The following is a 19,825-nucleotide window of genomic DNA, read 5'->3' as shown; positions in this document are numbered from 1 at the left end:
TTAATAGAAAAAGTTGACAGAGGGGGATACCCACCCTTCTATATCCAGGGGGTTGCCTACAGGCAGGGTCTCCATTGAAATAAAAAGAGTCTGTATAGACTAATAGAGCCATGCGCTGGGGACACATTTTGTCTTTGGGAAAGCGAACACTATTATAAGCATCTCCTGCCTCTGAATAAATAATGGGCAGGAGATCGATGCCGTCATTTAAGCTGCTATTAATAACGACGAAAATAAATGCAGAAATAAAAAGAAATCAATGGAGAGAAACAAAACACGAGCTCCCAACCAAATGTCAGCGAGCGCGGAGGGAGATGAACGGCAGCGGCTGAGCGCTGAGATACGGTGATGGGCATGTGAACAGATTTATTATTATAATTCAGGAATAATCTTCATTTATAGACAGCCAAGTTATTTATCAGGGGAAGCTGTGCAGTCCCGAACCACAAGAGCTTACAATCTAAAAAGATAAAAAGCAAATGCTGTGGAGAAAGTTTAGCCATTTGGGGGGAAACACGCTGCTATCACGCAATTAAATCTGCCTAAGTGAACAAACCCTAAGGCAGTGTTTCCCAACTAGGTTGCCTTCAGCTGTTGCAAATCTACAACTCCCAGCATGCCCGGACAGCCTGGTTGGGAAACACTGCCCTAAGGGTCCATTCACACTGGTGACTTTCCACAGCCTATTTAGTGCTTTGGCTACCATTGACTTCAATGTGGCAGATTTGCTGATTTTCTGCAGACAATTAAAAGGTGTATTCCAGGACATGTTTTTATTTATATATATATATATATATATATATCTCAACTGGCTCTGGAAAGTTATACAGACTTGTAAATTACTTGTATTAACAAATCTTAATCCTTCCAGAACTTATCAGCTGCTGAAGTTGAGTTGTTCTTTTCTGTCTGACCACAGTGCTCTCTGCTGACACCTCTGTTTGCCTCAGGAACTGTCCAGAGTAGGAACATATCCCCATAGAAAACCTCTAATGCTTCGGACAGTTCCTGAGAGGTGTCAGCAGAGAGCACTGTGGTCAGATAGAAAAGAACAACTCAACTTCAGCAGCTGATAACTACTGGAAGGACTAAGATTTTTTTAATAGAAGTAATTTACAAATCTGTTTAACTTTCTGGAGCCAGTTGATATATATATATATATTTATATAAAAAGTTTTTTCCTGGAATACCCCTTTAAAGTCAATGGTAACAAAATCTGCAGCAGATTTCCTGCAGCAAATACGTTGTGGGAAATTCACACATGACACTTATTCTTAGCTGCTGAAGAAAGGACTGAGACAGTCCTGAAAAGCGTCCAGGGTCTCCTCAATACCTATTGAGACCACCAGTATATTTGCCCTGCTTAAGTCAATAGCAGTCCGATACCGGACAATAAACTGTCAATCACCCGACACCCGGTGAAGGAGACATCCGCGCCTCGCTGCCACGAGGACGCCACCGGCACATGTACGTGCGCATCCGCAGAACCGCTGCGACAACACCACCCGCAACCCACCATCTACCAACATCACCACTGTGGGAGACTGCCGAGTCTCCGGTGATGCTGTCGCTTACCAAGACAGCTACTCAGTGCTAACACACTGCGGGATTACACAGCGCAACAGGAGGAGATCGCAGCATCCCCGTGAAGTTCGGCGCATCAGTGTCCGGGAGCGGTGAGATACAAAGTATCATACAAATATGCATGCATATTAACAGTGACTGCACACTAGCTGTTCATGTTGAATATTGTCTACAAATAGCAAGTAGATCTTCTACTTAAACGTTGAAGTGCTCAAATAGCCGGACTCATCTGAACGGTTGCTACGGGTTACTAACCTTATGGTTGCCATTGGTTACTATAATACTGGAATCTGTCTATATTAGCAGGACTTTTTTATGAGAGGAGATTATTGACCATAGAGGATGGACTAAGACTCTCCCACCCAGATCCCTCTCTATATATGTTTATGGTGGTCTCTATATTTTATATTTTTTTACAATTTTTTACAAGTATATTTTTATATTTTATATACTGTACTATACACATGTTATAGTTCTTAATAGTTGGTGCTGCGCCTACACAAGGGCCCTGTGAGACGCAGTTGCTGCTATTTACATTTTATCCAATATTCTATTGTCACACTATATATAATTAATAAATTGAAATATTACTTGAAACACAACCTGTCCAGTTGTCTCAAATCCTGAGCCCTAATATATATATTTCTACAAATCCACACATGTTTATGGACAAGGGTCTGTTCGCACAGGTGGATTACCTGCGGAATTTCCGCTGCTGCGGAAAATACGAAGCGGATTTTGCTACCATTGACTTCAATGGGTCAGAAGGAAAATATGCAAATCTGCCTTCGGGTCCAAGCGGAATTCCGCTCTGAAAATCCTTAGTGTGAACATAGCCTTAGTGCAGTGGTCTTTAAAATGTGGTCCTCCAGATGATGCTAAACTACAATTCCCAGCATGTCAGGACAGTCTTCGGCTGTCTGGGCATGGTGGGAGTCGTAGTTTTACAGCATCTGGAGGGACACAGTTTGGAGACCACTGCACTTATGTGTAATCTAGAATGTTTTTATTCACAAGTAGCACAAAAAAAGGTGAAAAACTGTAAGAAATCTACTATATTGTTGCAGATTTTAAGGGTATGTTCACACACTGCACATCTGCTGTGGATTTTTTATTTTTTTAAACTGATCTGTAGGGATTATACCCTTATGGAATGTTGGTCCATAACTATATATACAGTATACAGTCATGGCCATAAATGTTGGCACCCCTGAAATTTTTCAAGAAAATGAAGTATTTGTCACAGAAAAGGATTGCAGTAACACATGTTTTGCTATACACATGTTTATTCCCTTTGTGTGTATTGGAGCTAAACCAAAAAAGGGAGGAAAAAAGCAAATTGGACATAATGTCATCAAACTCCTAAAATGGGCTGGACAAAATTATTGGCACCCTTTCAAAATTGTGGAAAAATAAGATTGCTTCAGGCATGTGATGCTCCTTTAAACTCACCTGGGGAAAGTAACAGGTGTGGGCAATATAAAAATCACACCTGAAAGCAGATAAAAAGGAGAGAAGTTCACTTAGTCTTTGCATTGTGTGTCTGTGTGTGCCACACTAAGCATGGACAACAGAAAGAGGAGAAGAGAACTGAGGACTTGAGAACCAAAATTGTGGAAAAATATCAACAATCTCAAGGTTACAAGTCCATCTCCAGAGATCTACATTTGCCTTTGTCCACAGTGCGCAACATTATCAAGAAGTTTGCAACCCATGGCACTGTATCTAATCTCCCTGGGCGTGGACGGAAGAGTAAAAATTGATGAAAGGTGTCAACGCAGGATAGTCCGGATGGTGGGTAAGCAGCCCCAAACAAGTTCCAAAGATATTAAAGTTGTCCTGCAGGTTCAGGTAGCGCGAACTATCCTTCGACATTTAAATAAAATGAAACGCTATGGCAGGAGACCCAGGAGGACCCCACTGCTGACACAGACATAAAAAAGCAAGACTACATTTTGCCAAAATGAACTTGCGTAACCAAAATCCTTCTGTGAAAACGTCTTGTGGACAGATGAGACCAAGATAGAGCTTTTTGGTAAAGCACATAATTCTACTGTTTACTGAAAACAGAATGAGGCCTAAAAAGAAAAGAACACAGCACCTACAGTGAAATATGGGGGAGGTCAATGATGTTTTGGGTTGTTTTGCTGCCTCTCGCACTGGGGGCCTTGAATGTGTACAAGACATCATGAAATCTGAGGATTACCAAAGGATTTTGGTTCACACTGTACAGCCCAGTGTCAGAAAGCTGGGTTTGCGTCCGAGATCTTGGGTCTTCCAGCAGGACAATGACCCCAAACATACGTCAGAAATGGATGGCAACAAAGCGCTGGAGAGTTCTGAAGTGGCAGCAATGAGTCCAGATCTAAATCCCATTGAACACCTGTGGAGAGATCTTAAAATTGCTGTTGGGAAAAGGCGCCTTCCAATAAGAGAGACCTGGAGCAGTTTGTAAAGGAAGAGTGGTCCAACATTCCGGCTGAGAGGTGTAAGAAGCTTATTGATGGTTATAGGATGCCACTGATTTCAGTTATTTTTTCCAAACAGTGTGCAACCAAATATTAAGTTAGGGAGCCCATTTTGGAGTTTGGTGACATTGGGGGATATTTATCAAAGCTGTCTATGTCCTGCATCAATATAGACCAAACTACATAGGGTTAGGCTGGTCTATTCTGCGCCTAATTTATCAAAAAACGCACGACTCTTGATAAATTCTGTGCACAGACTTTGGGATCTATGCTTTACACTGTATTTAAACCTGCTCCAACATGGACTGACATTTCGGCGTACTTTCAGCCGATGTGACTTGTCGATGAAAAGTCGCTTTTGATAAATTCAGCACCAATGCATTTTCCAATGGATTTCCGTCTAAAATAGACTTGCATGCATCATGTTCTAAAAATCCTCTAGAGCAAAAGTCGCACATATTTAGACTGCGACTTTCTGTGCGACAAATTTAGACAGGAAAAACCAGTCTAAATCCTTTGATAAATATCCCCCATTATGTCCAATTTTATTTTTCTTCCTCCTTTTTTGGTTTAGTTCCAATACACACAAAGGGAATAAACATGTGTATAGCAAAACATGTGTTACTGCAATCCTTTTCTGTGAGAAATACTTCATTTTCTTGAAAAATTTTAGGGGTGCCAACACTTACGGCCATTACTGTAAGGATGGACAGGAGAGAGAAGAATGACAATATGGGCACATCGGCTCTGACGGTCTGTTATCTCTTCTTACCCAGAATCCCCGTGGTCTTCACATGCTGCTCCTCCTGCAGTAGTGACTCTTGATGGAGGTGACTGACGGGGGCCGAGATGTGGCTGAAACAAGAAGGTTACAATGAACACTTGTATATTTCCTGTCACAGGAAAACAACTCCACCACTCCCCTGAGTGGAGCGCTACATCCCCAGACAGCGCAGATCAAGTGTAGCCCTGGTATTTGTGACGCTGTGTGTGGACACCGCATCGGCACTGCTACATTTCTACTACACATATACATGTCAACAACACACGGCACATCACAGTCTGCATCTACATATGGCCCCTTCCCGGTACATGGAGTGCATGTATACACAGTAGTGATCTCCAACCTGTGGCATCAGGGTATGATGGGAGTTGCAGTCTTGCAACAGCTGGAGAATCGCAGGTTGAGAAAAACAGATAGAGAATACTATGGTTACTCAGATGTAAACTACAACTCCCAGCATTATTTAAAGGGGTATTCCAGGAAAACAAGTTTTTTTTTTTAATCAACTGGCTCCAGAAAGTTAAACAGATTTGTAAATTACTTCTATTAAAAAATCTTAATCCTTTCAATAATTATCAGCTGCTGAAGTTGAGTTGTTGTTTTCTGTCTGGCAACAGTGCTCTCTGCTGATATCGCTGATTGTCTCGGGAACTGCACAGAGTAGAAGAGGTTTGCTATGGGGATTTGCTTCTAAACTGAGCGGTTCCTGAGACAGGTGTCATCAGAGAGCACTTAGACAGAAAAGAACAACTCAACTTCATCAGCTCATGAGTACTGAAAGGATTAAGATTTTTTTATACAAGTAATTTACAAATCTGTTTAACTTTCTGGAGCCAGTTGATATATAAAAAAAAAAAAAAGTTTTTTCCTGGATAACCCCTTTAACAACCTTTTAAAGAGATTATGATGCCATGTAAGGCCTTGTTCACACTGCAGAATTTCCGAGCAGAATCCAGCACAAAAATTCTGCTCAGAAATCCACTAGGACCACTCTGACAAGCTCCGTCTCTATAGACGACAATGCATTTCTGAGAGGATTCCGCTCAGTGCGGCCAGAGTCCAAAATTTCCGCAGTGTAAATAAACAGAGCTTTAGAATCCCATTGAAAACAATAGGATGCTGCTGGCATGGGAATTTCTAAAAGGAATTACTGCAGTTCCGTAGTGTGGATGAGCCCGATGGTGAGGGAGGCAATGTATCTGGCATTTGAGTGGCGGAAAGCTCTGCCGCTGCAATTCCGTAGTCTGCACTGGGAAGCTGGATCCCATTGACAGCAATTTGACTCTGCAGCATCAGAGTTTCTGAGTGGAATTCAGTGGAAACTCTGTTGCAGCAGAGTCCCGTTGTTTTAATAGAATACTGCTGTGCCGTGCATATGGCAGGATTTTTGCGCTCGAAATATTGCATCAGAGTTTCTGAGTGGAATTCAGTGGAAATTCTGTTGCATCAGAGGCCCATTGTTTTAATAGGATACTGCTGTGCCGTGCATATGGCGGAATTTAACGCTGGAAATATCTTGCTTTCAGCAAAGCGCTGCGACTATTTGCAAGGCAATGATGCTATGTTACAATGACAATTCCTAACAATGACAAAGGGGAGGATTATATTCAAACTAGGACAAAGAGAAAGCAGCAGTTACCCATAGCAACCATTAAGAATCCAGCACGACTTGGTTGCTATGGGCGACTGTTCTATTGTCCCATTACATTGGTGTTGATCCGTCTTCTTCAGGGTGTATGTAGTTGGAGGATTTAGTATGTGACCTCCTTCTGGGGAGTATTTTGTCAGCATCGGCTAAAACTAGCAAAGTGCGGCATCCCCGGAGAATCCCGTGGCGCCCTGCCAGGCCTTACACAAGTCGGGAAATTCTACGCTTGGAAAATCCACTTTTTCCATCCCTAAGATAAGTGTTTACAGACCTTATAGCGGCCATCTTGAAATCTTTCTTAACAACGTTCCTTACTGTTTAATATGTAAAGGAAAAATGCAAAAACGCTGGAAATAACCCTAGGGGTCCTCACGTCTCTTGAAGGGTCCTTTCACAGTAAACAGAGCATTGATCACCCATTCTGAAACCCCCAGTAGTAACAGTGCCCCCTACTAGTCACAGTATGCCACAACAACTGCACACCCAGAGGCACCCAGCTGCCCAATATACTGTATATACCGGTGCAACTGCCAATGTTTGGCGACATTATGTCCAGTTTGCCCTTTTTTCCTTCACTTTTTTGGTTTAGTTCCAATACACACAAAGGGGGAGATTTATCAAAACCTGTGCAGAGGAAGAGTGGTGCAGTTGCCCATAGCAACCAATCAGATTGCTTCTTTCATTTTCCACAGGCCTCTTTAGAGGCCTGTGGAAAATGAAAGAAGCAATCTGATTGGTTGCTATGGGCAACTGCACCACTCTTCCTCTGCACAGGTTTTGATAAATCTCCCCCAAAGGGAATAAACATGTGTATAGCAAAACATGTGTTACTGCAATCCTTTTCTGTGAGGAATACTTCATTTTCTTGAAAAATGTCAGGGGTGCCAACATTTACGGCCATGACTGTGTGTAAATAATGTGATCTGACATTGGGTCTTGAGCAAGATGACATAAAACTACTTCTCCCTCTACCCTATAAAAAGACTCTCAGTGGCTACTTATGGGTAGCATACCTCTTGGCGAGGTACTGTAGACTGCTATAGATGCCTCTAAGGCTTCTTTCACACTACAAAATTACTCCGTTTTAAAGATCCGTAAGAAGTTCCGTCTGAAAATCAGCTGAAAACGGCAGTCACAAAATCCTATATGGCCGTTAGAAAATCCCATTATAGTCTATGGGATTTTTCCAATAGCCGTTTTAACCCGTTAAAGCCCGTTATTAATAACGGACATTATTTTGTGACGGAAGATAGTAACAGGAGAAATAGTGCATGCATTTTTTGGATTAGGTTTTTACCGGACCTTTAAACGCAATAAAAGGGTAAAAATGCATCGGGGGAACACCGCCTATGTTGTATTCAAATATAATTTAAAAAACTAACAGCAAACCCGCAACATGAAGCCTATCTCCAAATACTGAAAATAAAGCTGCAGGAAGCTGTGTGGCCTAGGGATTTTATTTCCCTGCATTGTTTATATTTCCTGTAATGTTTACCTGTGGCTGCACGTGTCCTGCGTGTAATACCGCCATAACGTGCTGAAAATATAATAAAAAAATTAAAATAAATCCATTGCTATCCCCTCTTATGATCTAATGCCGTGCTCTCCAAATGGTGGACCTCCACCTGTTGTAAACTCTGAGTATGCCAAGACAACAGCCACTGCCATACGTGGCAGCCTTAAAGGGGTACTCCTCTAGAAAACATTTTTTTTTTTTTTATTATCAACTGGTGCCAGAAAGTTAAACAGATTTGTAAATGACTTCCATTAAAAAATCTAAATCCTTCCAGTACTTATTAGCTGCTGTATGATCCACAGGAAGTTCTTTTCTTTTTGAATTTCCTTTCTTTCTGATGACAGTGCTCTCTGCTGACACCTCTGTCCATTTTAGGAACTGTCCAAAGCAGAAGAGATTCGCTATGGGGATTTACTCCCACTCTGGACAGTTCCTAAAATGGACAGAGTGGTCAGCAGAGAGCATTGTGGTCAGACAGAAAGGAAGGAAGGAAATCCAAAACAAAAAGAACTTCCTGTGGAGCATACAGCAGCTGATAAGTACTGGAAGGATTAAGATTTTTAAATACAAGTAATTTACAAATCTGTTTAACTTTCTTGCACCAATTGATTAAAGAGAAAAAAAGTTTTCTGGCAGAGTACCCCTGCACTTATGGAAACCTCTGGAAAGAGTCTGGTTGGGGGTAGGGGGAGGTTGATCACTGGGATCCTTTGCAATCTCCAGAGCGGGGCCCCGGCTTTCCCGACACACCGCTCCAAACAGAAGAGAGATTTGGGGCCCGTTCCGGAGTTTGCAGGGGGTCCCAGTGGCTGGACCTCCTTGATAAGATAGGTATCCATTAGGCTGTGGATAGGGGAAATATTTTTAAGTGTCAGAGTACCTCTTTAGGGTGCGTGCACACGCTCTTTGTTTTTGCGGGTTTTCCGCTGCGTATTTTGAAAGGGGCAGGGTCTTCTCGGCTGTCCATAGTAGATTTTCCACGGCGGAATTTACGCTGCGGAAAATCCGCCGCAGTCCCTACTGACTTCAATGGGGCTTGCGGCGGATTTTCCGCAGCGTAAATTCCTCCGTGGAAAATCTGCTGCGGATAGCCGAGAAGAGCCCGCCCCTTTCAAATACGCAGTGGAAAACCCGCAAAGAGCGTGTGAACGCACCCTTAAAGTGTTGCTGGCATTTGTACAAACTTTAGACATGTTGTCCAGACATCCAAAAGTATAGATCATGCTGCGAGACCTGCTGAGATCCTGAGAAATAACCTGGAGAAGCGAGTAGGATTCCCCGGCCAGGAGGAGTGAGACCGGGTGGGCTCTAAACTTTTAACATGTCTGGACAATATGTCAAAAGTTTGTAAAAAATGACAGAAATGCTTAACCCCTTTAGGACACAGCCAGATTCAAGTTCAGCATTTTTGTTTTTTTTCGACATCACTTTTATTTTTCCATCTATAAATCCATGTTAGGGTATGTTCACATGGGCGGATTACCTGTCAAATTTCTGCAGTATATTTGCTGCGGAAAATCCCCAACGGATTTTGCCACCATTGACTTCAGTGGGTCCAAAGGAAAATCCGCAAATCTGCCTTAAAGGTACGTTCACACGGGCGGATATTTTTTGTGGGCTTTCCACTGAATATTTGAAAAGGGGCGGGCTCTTCTCGGCTGTCCGCAGCAGATTTTCTGGGAAAATGCAGCGTAAATTCCGCCCCGGAAAATCTGCTGCGGACAGCTGAGAAGAGCCCGCCCCTTTTCAAACACGCAGCGGAAAACCTGCAAAACAATCCGCCCGTGTGAACATACCCTTATTGTGGATTTTCTGCTGACCCATTAAGGTCAATGGTAGCAAAATCCGATGCAGATTTTCCACAGCAAATACGCTGTGGAAATTCCGCAGGTAATCCGCCCGTGTGAACGTACCCTAAAGGCATGTTTTTACCATAAAAATGCACAGCGCAACAAAAATATATTATTTTGTGGGATATTAAAAAGGGTTTCGTTTTTACGCAGTACACTTTACCGTAAAACTGACATGTTCTCTTTATTCTGAGGGAGAATGTGAATAAAACAATAGCCATGGTTACACATTTTACTATTATTGTACTACTGTTAAAAAAAAATAAAAAATAAAAATCAAACTTTGCAAACAAAATAAATATGTTTAAAATTGCCCTTTTCTGAACCCGAAAACTTTCTCTTTCTTCGGTATACCGGGCTGTTTGAAGATCATAGACATTATGGGGGGAGATTTATCAAAACCTGTCCAGAGTAAAAGTGGTCTAGTTGCCCATAGCAACCAATCAGATTTCTTCTTTCATTTTTAACAAGGCCTCTGCAATATGAAAGCAGCGATCTGATTGGTTGCTATGGGCAACTGGGCAACTTTTCCTCTGGACAGATTTTGATAAATCTCCTCCTATATTTCAATACTTTGGATATTTACATACACGGTGATACCACATGTTTTTATTTAAAGGGGTAGTCCAGTGGTGAACAACTTATCCCCTATCCTAAGGATAGGGGATAAGTTTGAGATCGCTGGGGGGTCCGACCGCTGGGGCCCCCAGCGATCTCTCTGTACGGGGGCCAGGCTCTCCGGCCAGATAGTGGGTGTCGACCCCCGCACGAAGCGGCGGCCGACACGCCCCCTCAATACATCTCTATGGCAGAGCCGGAGATTGCCGAAGGCAGCGCTTCGGCTCTGCCATAGAGTTGTATTGAGGGGGCGTGTCGGCCGCCGCTTCGTGCAGGTCAACACCGCCCCCTTCCCATGGGCTGTCGGGGCCCCGTACAGGAGATCGCAGGGGGACCCAGTGGTCGGACCCCCCGCGAATCTCAAACTTATCCCCTATCCTTAGGATAGGGGATAAGTGGTTCACCACTGGACTACCCCTTTAATGTTTTTTTCTTTTACACTTATGCTGTGGGTGACCCGAGGAGTCTGAGAAAGCCCCAGTCATGTTTCAGATGCAGAGATCAGTATTGATCACGTTATCTGAAGGGTTAATGGCGGGCATCAGCGTGATCTAGGGCTGGGCGGTATACCGGTTCATACTGAATACCGAACTTTTTGTGCTGCACAATATGAATTTTCCCCATATTGCAATACCGGTTTGACCCCTCCTCCTCGGGAATGAATGAATCAGCCCAGCGCTGCGCTGTCCCCATTGGGGAATTAATCCCATGTGACCTGCGAGCGCTGTTCTGCCCCACCGCCCCCAATTAAATATTAGCCCAGCACTGTCCCCATCAGGGTACTACTCACATGTCACCCGCATGCGCTGCCCTCCTCGTCCTGTTTGTTGCGACCGCCGGCGCTGACACTCTATACCAGTGGTCTCCAACCTGCGGACCTCCAGATGTTGCAAAACTACAACTCCCAGCATCCCCGGACAGCCGTTGGCTGTCCGGGCATGCTGGGAGTTGTAGTTTTGCAACATCTGGAGGTCCGCAGGTTGGAGACCACTGCTCTATACTGTGCGGTATCCCTATGCCCGGGCTGCAAAAAATAAACAAAATAAACTTTAAAGGGGTACTCCGGTAAAAACCTTTTTTTCTTTTAAATCAAGTGGTGGCAGAAAGTTAAACATATTTGTAAATTACTGCTATTAAAAAAATCTTAAACCATCCTGTACTTATTAGCTGCTGAATACTGCAGAGGAAATCTTTTTCTTTTTGGAATGCTCTCTGATGACCTCACGAGCACAGTTCTCTCTGCTGATGTTATTATAATAATACTAATGTCGTTATTTATTGTTGTCCTTAGTGGGATTTGAACCCAAGTCCCCAGCACTGCAAGGCAGCAGTGCTAACCACTGAGCCACCATGCTGCCCTTAACATACATCTGCTATGCACAGTTGCTAAAAATGGACAGAGATGTCAGCAGAGAGCACTGTGCTCGTGATGTCATCAGTGTTCCAAAAAAAAAAAGGAATTTCCTCTGTAGCATTCAGCAGCTAATATGTACTGGAAGGATTAAGATTTTTTAATAGAAGCAATTTACAAATATGTTTAACTTTCTGCCACCAGTTGATTTAAAAGAAAAAAGGTTTTCACCGGAGTACCCCTTTAACTCACCTCCCGATGGTCCAGTACCGGCCTCACTTGTTTCCTGGGGACAGCAATGTCGGACAGCCGTCAGCCTATCACCAGCCGCAGCGATGTTCCGCCTCGGCCACTGATAGGCTGAGCCCACTGTCATGTAAGAAGCCGGCTCCTCACATGACAGTGGGCTCAGCCTATCACCAGCCGAGGCGGAACATCGCTGCGGCCGGTGATAGGCTGACGGCTGTCCGACGTTCCCGTCCCCAGCCGACGTAGGTGCGTTAAAGTTTATTTTGTTTACCTTCTGCAGCCCGGGCATAGGGATACCGCACAGTATAGAGTGCCAGCGCCGGCAGACCGCAACAAACAGGATGAGGAGGGCAGCGCTTGCCGGTGACATTTGAGTATTTACCCCGATGGGGATGTGGGCTGATAATTAATTGGGTGGGGGGCTAGGAAATACCGTTATATACCGTGGAACCGCCAAAAGTTAATTTGGTCATACCGACAAATTTGGTCATACCGCCCAGCCCTAGCGTGATCTCTGATGTCCACCATTTCCTACAGATAGCAGCCGGGTCTTGCCGTGCATGAAGCGGTCGCAGCTCCAGTGGGAGAGGAGAGAAAAAAAAAAAAGGGCAAGATTTATAACAAAAAAAAAGGTCATAGACTCAACATGCTGCGATTTTGGTAAAAATGCCACTGAGCCCAAAATCGCACAAAAATGCCAAAGATGAGTGAGGAAAAAATGCCAAGTGGAATTTGCATTTCATAAATCCTTATTGACTTTCAGTTAAAGGGGTACTCCGGTGGAAAACTATTTTTATTTTTTTTTTTAAATCAACTGGTGCCAGAAAGCAGAACAGATTTGTAAATTCTTAATCCTTCCAGTACTTATCAGCTGCTGTATAATACAGATATACTACAGAGATATTTGTGAATATCTTTCCAGTCTGACCATGTCAGGAACTGTCCAGGGTAGGAGCAAATCCCCATAGCAAACCTCTCCTGCTCTGGACAGTTCCTGACATGGACAGAGGTGTCAGCAGAGAGCACTGTGGTCAGACAGAAAGGAACTGCGAAAAGAAAAGAACTTCCTCTGGAGCATACAGCAGCTGATAACTACTGGAAGGATTAAGATTTTTAACAAAATTTAATTTACAAATCTGTTTAATTTTTGGCACCAGTTGATTAAAAACAAATGTACCCTTTTAAAATCCAGGCGTGGTGTTGTTTACATGATGGAATTTTTGCAGAATGTCGTCCCAGAATATTTCTTATGGACATTCCGCAAACAGTAGGTGCCAGCAGAACCTGCCATTTACAAATGCACGGTCTTCATAGATGGCAATGCATTTGCACATGGATTCCGGAGATACACATGTTGATTCTTTTAGCAGAGGCCAGAATCGGGATTTCCGCAACAGATATTTTTGCAGCATAAATTCTGTGCACAGTGCAGCGGAATTCTATTGAAAACAATGGGACTCTGCTGCAACAGAATGTCGACCAAATTCCACTAAGAAACTCCAATGCTGTAGAGTCACATTGCTGTCAATGGGATTCGGCTGCTCAGTGCAGACTACTGAATTTCAGCGGCAGAGCATTCCACCACTGAAACGCCGGTTACATTGCCTCCCTCGCCATTGGGCTCATCCACCCTACGGAACTCCAGAAATTCCACTTAGAAATTCCCATGCAGCAGTCTCCTATTGTTTTCAATGAGATTCTACAGCACTGTTCACACTGGGGAAATTCTGAACCCACCAAGCGGAATCCATTCAGAAATGCATTGTCTATGGAGACTGAGCATGTCCGAGCGGTCCTAGTGGATTTAGTAGTGTGAATGGCTCTTTAGGGTACGTGCACACATACATAATCTACTGTGAGTTTTGCGCAACAGTAAGTCCGTTTGCAGATTTTTTTTTCCTGCTGTGGAATTCCGAAAGTGGAAAATCTGCAGAAGAATTGCTGCAGACCCATTGAAGTAAATAAGTAGCAACATTATCCGCAAGTGGATTATATACGTGTGACTGTACCCTAATGCGTTAATAAAGTGTTGCAGCTATTGCTATAGAAACACTGTAGAACCATCAACTGCAGATTTTTAAGGAGTACCTGACATGATCTTGTTAAAGGGGTATTCCGGGCAAAACATCTTATCCCCTATCCAAAGCATAGAGGATAAGATGTTTGATCGCGGGAGGCCCATTGCTAGGACCCCCCCGCAATCTCCCTGCAACACCCGCAGTTTAGGAAATGTCCAGGTTTCCGGGACTGGGGACGTGACGTCACGCCACGCCCCCTCCATTCATGTCTATGGGAGGGATCGTGACGGCCATCACATCCCCTCCCATAGACATGAATGGAGGGGGGCGTTACATTACATCACGTCTCCAGTTCCGGAAACCGGAGGTTACCAAAACCAGAGATGCAGCCCCCCCCCCCATAGAATGAGGGTGCGGCAGGGAGATCGCGGGAGATCCCAGGAGCGGGTCCCCCGCAATCAAACATCTTATCCCCTATCTTTTGGATTGGGGATAAGATGTTTTTGCCCGGAATACCCCTTTAAATTTTATAATCCCCCAGATCACTGCCCCCATCATGATAAACCACCCCCAGCCTTTATTTTTATTATTTTTCAGTTTTCTACCTTGATATTGCTCTGTATTTTCTGCTCAGTCTCAGTCAGATTCACAGACTGGGAAGGGGCGTTCCCCAGCAGGTATGACCTCATCTGAAGCCATACAGGGGAGAACTTCCTCCCTCACTCTGCTACACAAAGCCCAGAGCAGTTCAGCGTGAGATGAGCTATGATTGGCTAAGGCTGCGCACACACACACACACACACACCCTCAGCACTCCAGACTGCATTTCATGATTTTTGGACCAGTCCAGCACCCAGCAGGAGCCTAAAGTCTGTGCCAGATATGAGGAATATGTGCTCTGAACAAGTAGGGAGACACCCCTAAGGCGAGTAGAGGGGCCCCAGATCACTTACCTGCTAGTATGATTCCCTCCCCCCCCCCCAGCAGTAGGTTATCCCGCTCCAGCTTTTTTTTTTTTAAACACAAATAAAACATAGAAAAACTTCCATTTTATTTTTTAAATAAAGTACATTAAAAATATTTTTAATTTACCATAAGGAGTGCAATAGCAAAACAATCATTTTAATAAGAGCGCCCATTTAAACACTGCAAATTTTTTATTTATTTATTTTTTTTGTATATTTTGCCCCATAAACAGGGTTTAAAAATTCTGTTCCAAACCCAAAAATTGGGTGCGGATATTTGTGTAGTTCCATTGAGCCATCAGGCCCCATTCAGAGGATCATTGGGAGGGGGGTAGAGGTCAGACACTTATTCCCTGACCACACGTCCTTATGGAATACCCCTTTAATTTACATAGTAGGGTGCAAACTTACACCTACACAGACGAGTATGGACTGCTGAGAGATTTCAGCTCTGAAGGCTGCAGAATTATAAATACAGCTCTGGAGTATAAGCAGGGGTTAAGTCCTGGAAAAAAAAAAAGTGTGGGAACTCAACCAAGGACTACTCTCGTTAATGGGAACGGCGTTCCTGCTGTGGAAAAAGTGCAGGAACTCAGTTCCTACAGGACTTGAGCCCTGAGTATAAGACTCTGTTCACATTGTGTTTAAACCACTGTGACATTAATTCCCAACCTTCTGGCTCTCCAGCTGTTGAAAAACTACAACTCCCAGCATGCCCTGACAGCCTTCAGGGCATGCTGGGAGTTGTAGTTTTTCAACAGCTGGAGAGCCACAGGTTGGGGAACACTAATGAATTAGATGCCTCGGCCCATATAACCTAGGAAGGAAGTGGTCCCTGCTTGTCCCCACTATACAGCATCCTTGACCCTTACAGGGGTCTATATACACCACGAGGGGGCCCTAAGGCGAGTTGAGGGGCCCCAGATCACTTACCTGCTAGTATGATCCCCCCCAGCAGTAGGTTATCCCGCTCCAGCCTCTCCTAGACTCGCCAGCATGTCTTCCTGGGGCGTGGTCTAAACCGCAAAGGGGCGCGGCCACACTATAGGGGCGCGGCTAACCGGACACATTCTGAATCTGTGCAGAGAACTAGTAGGCGTGGTTAAGAGTCAACCAATAAGAAGCACCGATGGCAAAAGGCTCTGGTATAGGGAGGGGCGCGGCCTGTGATTCATAGGCGTGGTTTCCATTCCGCAAGTCAGTTCCGATGGGCGTTTCTAACGACTGTCTGGGTGGGCGGGATTATAGCTCTGTTTACGAACGGGATAGGCGTGTTTTTTAGAAGCAGTGGGCGGTGCGCGTCTCGGAGTTGTTGTTAGGACTGTGGGCGGGGTTTAGGGTGTGTGGGCGTGGCTAGTTACGGTGGATGTCGGTATACCGGGGCTGGCGCTCGGTCGGTGTCAGGCACAGCCGGGGCGGTGGTTTCGCTGTGTGCCCCCCCCCTCCTCCGTGTTGTGTGTGACTGAACGGGAGGAGGAGGGCGCTGTGCAGGTTTCCGGGTCGCTGTAGTGGTTCCGGGTGTCGGGGGCCTGTCTGTGTGTACCGGGGGTGCGCTCCCTGGAGGAAGCGATTGGTGGAGGCATGAGAGCTGGACTTCGGTGACACGGAAGATGCTGCCCGGGGGCCCAGACCTCCTGCATGGACTGCGTTCATAGTGAGTGTTCCGGTCCGTGCCCGGGGGTCTGCTCGGTGCCGGGCTCCGGCCATTTCTGGGGGTTCTGCCTATTCCTTGCTGTGTTGTTGGGCTTAGGGGGTCTCCTGTTCCTTTGTGGGGGGCAATGTTTATTATTGTGCCCATGGATCGTGTTGCTCATGCTTGGCACATGCTACAAGTTATCATGTAACTATCTCTTCTAGTGTATGGCAGCAGGGTTCAGCAAGACTGTAGCTCTGTAGGGGGCGCTCTAGCTGGATGGGGTATGCACTGTGTGCTTGTTAGTGATGGGAAGGGTCCATATACTGTGCCAGCTACCATATGAAGGGTTTGTACACTGTGCCAGCTACCATAGGAAGGGTCCATACACTGTGCCAGCTACCATATAAAGGGTTTGTACACTGCCAACTACTATAGGAAGGGTCCATACACTGTGCCAGCTACCATATGAAGGGTCCATACACTGCCAGCTACTATAGGAAGGGTCCATACACTGTGCCAGCTACTATAGGAAGGGTCCATACACTGTGCCAGCTACTATAGGAAGGGTCCATACACTGTGCCAGCTACTATAGGAAGGGTCCATACACTGTGCCAGCTACTATAGGAAGGGTCCATACACTGTGCCAGCTACTATAGGAAGGGTCCATACACTGTGCCAGCTACCATATGAAGGGTCCATACACTGTGCCAGCTACCATATGAAGGGTCCATACACTGTGCCAGCTACCATATGAAGGGTCCATACACTGTGCCAGCTACCATATAAAGGGTCCATACACTGTGCCAGCTACCATATAAAGGGTCCATACACTGTGCCAGCTACCATATAAAGGGTCCATACACTGTGCCAGCTACCATATAAAGGGTCCATACACTGTGCCAGCTACCATATAAAGGGTCCATACACTGTGCCAGCTACCATATAAAGGGTCCATACACTGTGCCAGCTACCATATAAAGGGTCCATACACTGTGCCAGCTACTATAGGAAGGGTCCATACACTGTGCCAGCTACTATAGGAAGGGTCCATACACTGTGCCAGCTACTATAGGAAGGGTCCATACACTGTGCCAGCTACTATAGGAAGGGTCCATACACTGTGCCAGCTACTATAGGAAGGGTCCATACACTGTGCCAGCTACTATAGGAAGGGTCCATACACTGTGCCAGCTACTATAGGAAGGGTCCATACACTGTGCCAGCTACCATATAAAGGGTCCATACACTGTGCCAGCTACCATATAAAGGGTCCATACACTGTGCCAGCTACCATATAAAGGGTTTGTACAGTGCCAACTACTATAGGAAGGGTCCAAACACTGTGCCAGCTACCATAGGAAGGGTCCATACACTGCCAGCTACTATAGGAAGGGTCCATACACTGTGCCAGCTACTATAGGAAGGGTCCATACACTGTGCCAGCTACTATAGGAAGGGTCCATACACTGTGCCAGCTACTATAGGAAGGGTCCATACACTGTGCCAGCTACTATAGGAAGGGTCCATACACTGTGCCAGCTACTATAGGAAGGGTCCATACACTGTGCCAGCTACTATAGGAAGGGTCCATACACTGTGCCAGCTACCATATGAAGGGTCCATACACTGTGCCAGCTACCATATGAAGGGTCCATACACTGTGCCAGCTACCATATGAAGGGTCCATACACTGTGCCAGCTACCATATAAAGGGTCCATACACTGTGCCAGCTACCATATAAAGGGTCCATACACTGTGCCAGCTACCATATAAAGGGTCCATACACTGTGCCAGCTACCATATAAAGGGTCCATACACTGTGCCAGCTACCATATAAAGGGTCCATACACTGTGCCAGCTACCATATAAAGGGTCCATACACTGTGCCAGCTACCATATAAAGGGTCCATACACTGTGCCAGCTACTATAGGAAGGGTCCATACACTGTGCCAGCTACTATAGGAAGGGTCCATACACTGTGCCAGCTACTATAGGAAGGGTCCATACACTGTGCCAGCTACTATAGGAAGGGTCCATACACTGTGCCAGCTACTATAGGAAGGGTCCATACACTGTGCCAGCTACTATAGGAAGGGTCCATACACTGTGCCAGCTACTATAGGAAGGGTCCATACACTGTGCCAGCTACCATATAAAGGGTCCATACACTGTGCCAGCTACCATATAAAGGGTCCATACACTGTGCCAGCTACCATATAAAGGGTTTGTACAGTGCCAACTACTATAGGAAGGGTCCAAACACTGTGCCAGCTACCATAGGAAGGGTCCATACACTGTGCCAGCTACTATAGGAAGGGTCCATACACTGTGCCAGCTACTATAGGAAGGGTCCATACACTGTGCCAGCTACTATATGAAGGGTCCATACACTGTGCCAACTACTATAGGAAGGGTCCATACACTGTGCCAGCTACCATATGAAGGGTCCATACACTGTGCCAGCTACCATATAAAGGGTTTGTACACTGTGCCAGCTACCATATAAAGGGTTTGTACACTGTGCCAACTACTATAGGAAGGGTCCATATACTGTGCCAGCTACCATATAAAGGATTTGTACACTGTGCCAGCTACTATAGGAAGGGTCCATACACTGTGCCAACTACCATATAAAGGGTTTGTACACTGCCAACTACTATAGGAAGGGTCCATACACTGTGCCAGCTACCATATGAAGGGTCCATACACTGCCAGCTACCATATAAAGGGTCCATACACTGTGCCAGCTACTATAGGAAGGGTCCATACACTGTGCCAGCTACTATAGGAAGGGTCCATACACTGTGCCAGCTACTATAGGAAGGGTCCATACACTGTGCCAGCTACCATATGAAGGGTCCATACACTGTGCCAGCTACCATATAAAGGGTCCATACACTGTGCCAGCTACCATATAAAGGGTTTGCACACTGCCAACTACTATAGGAAGGGTCCATACACTGTGCCAACTACTATAGGAAGGGTCCATACACTGTGCCAACTACTATAGGAAGGGTCCATACACTGTGCCAACTACTATAGGAAGGATCCATACACTGTGCCAACTACTATACGAAGGGTCCATACACTGTGCCAGCTACTATATGAAGGGTCCATACACTGTGCCAGCTACCA

At 45.2% G+C, this 19,825-nt stretch overlaps 2 protein-coding genes across 8 annotated transcripts in view; one reads left to right on the top strand and one right to left on the bottom strand.

The window, feature by feature from the left end:
• Positions 1-16,123, bottom strand: part of KRIT1 (KRIT1 ankyrin repeat containing) — a 71,476-nt gene extending 55,353 nt beyond the window's left edge. The window contains exons 1-3 of one of the 5 annotated variants that reach the window (XM_056519041.1): positions 15,985-16,123; positions 7,980-8,021; positions 4,825-4,907 (exon numbers count right to left, since the gene is read on the bottom strand). The gene's annotated coding sequence lies outside the window, so the exon portion shown is untranslated. Of the gene's footprint in view, positions 1-4,741; positions 4,908-5,179; positions 5,202-7,003; positions 7,043-7,979; positions 8,022-15,984 lie in introns of those variants that run through there. The other 4 variants (XM_056519045.1, XM_056519040.1, XM_056519043.1 and 1 more) reach the window with 4 other exon arrangements.
• ANKIB1 (ankyrin repeat and IBR domain containing 1) overlaps positions 1-19,825 on the top strand; it is a 202,525-nt gene that overhangs the window by 36,332 nt on the left and 146,368 nt on the right. Inside the window, exon 1 of one of the 3 annotated variants that reach the window (XM_056519038.1) lies at positions 16,136-16,248. The exons of 1 other annotated variant lie outside the window; for it this stretch is intronic. The gene's annotated coding sequence lies outside the window, so the exon portion shown is untranslated. Of the gene's footprint in view, positions 1-16,135; positions 16,249-16,568; positions 16,706-19,825 lie in introns of those variants that run through there. One more of the 3 variants, XM_056519036.1, reaches the window with a different exon arrangement.

Source organism: Hyla sarda, chromosome 5, assembly GCF_029499605.1.
Source record: "Hyla sarda isolate aHylSar1 chromosome 5, aHylSar1.hap1, whole genome shotgun sequence".
Lineage (NCBI taxonomy): Eukaryota > Metazoa > Chordata > Amphibia > Anura > Hylidae > Hyla > Hyla sarda.
The sequence above is the reverse complement of the archived record's forward strand: the minus strand, read 5'-3'. Positions and strand labels throughout refer to the sequence as shown.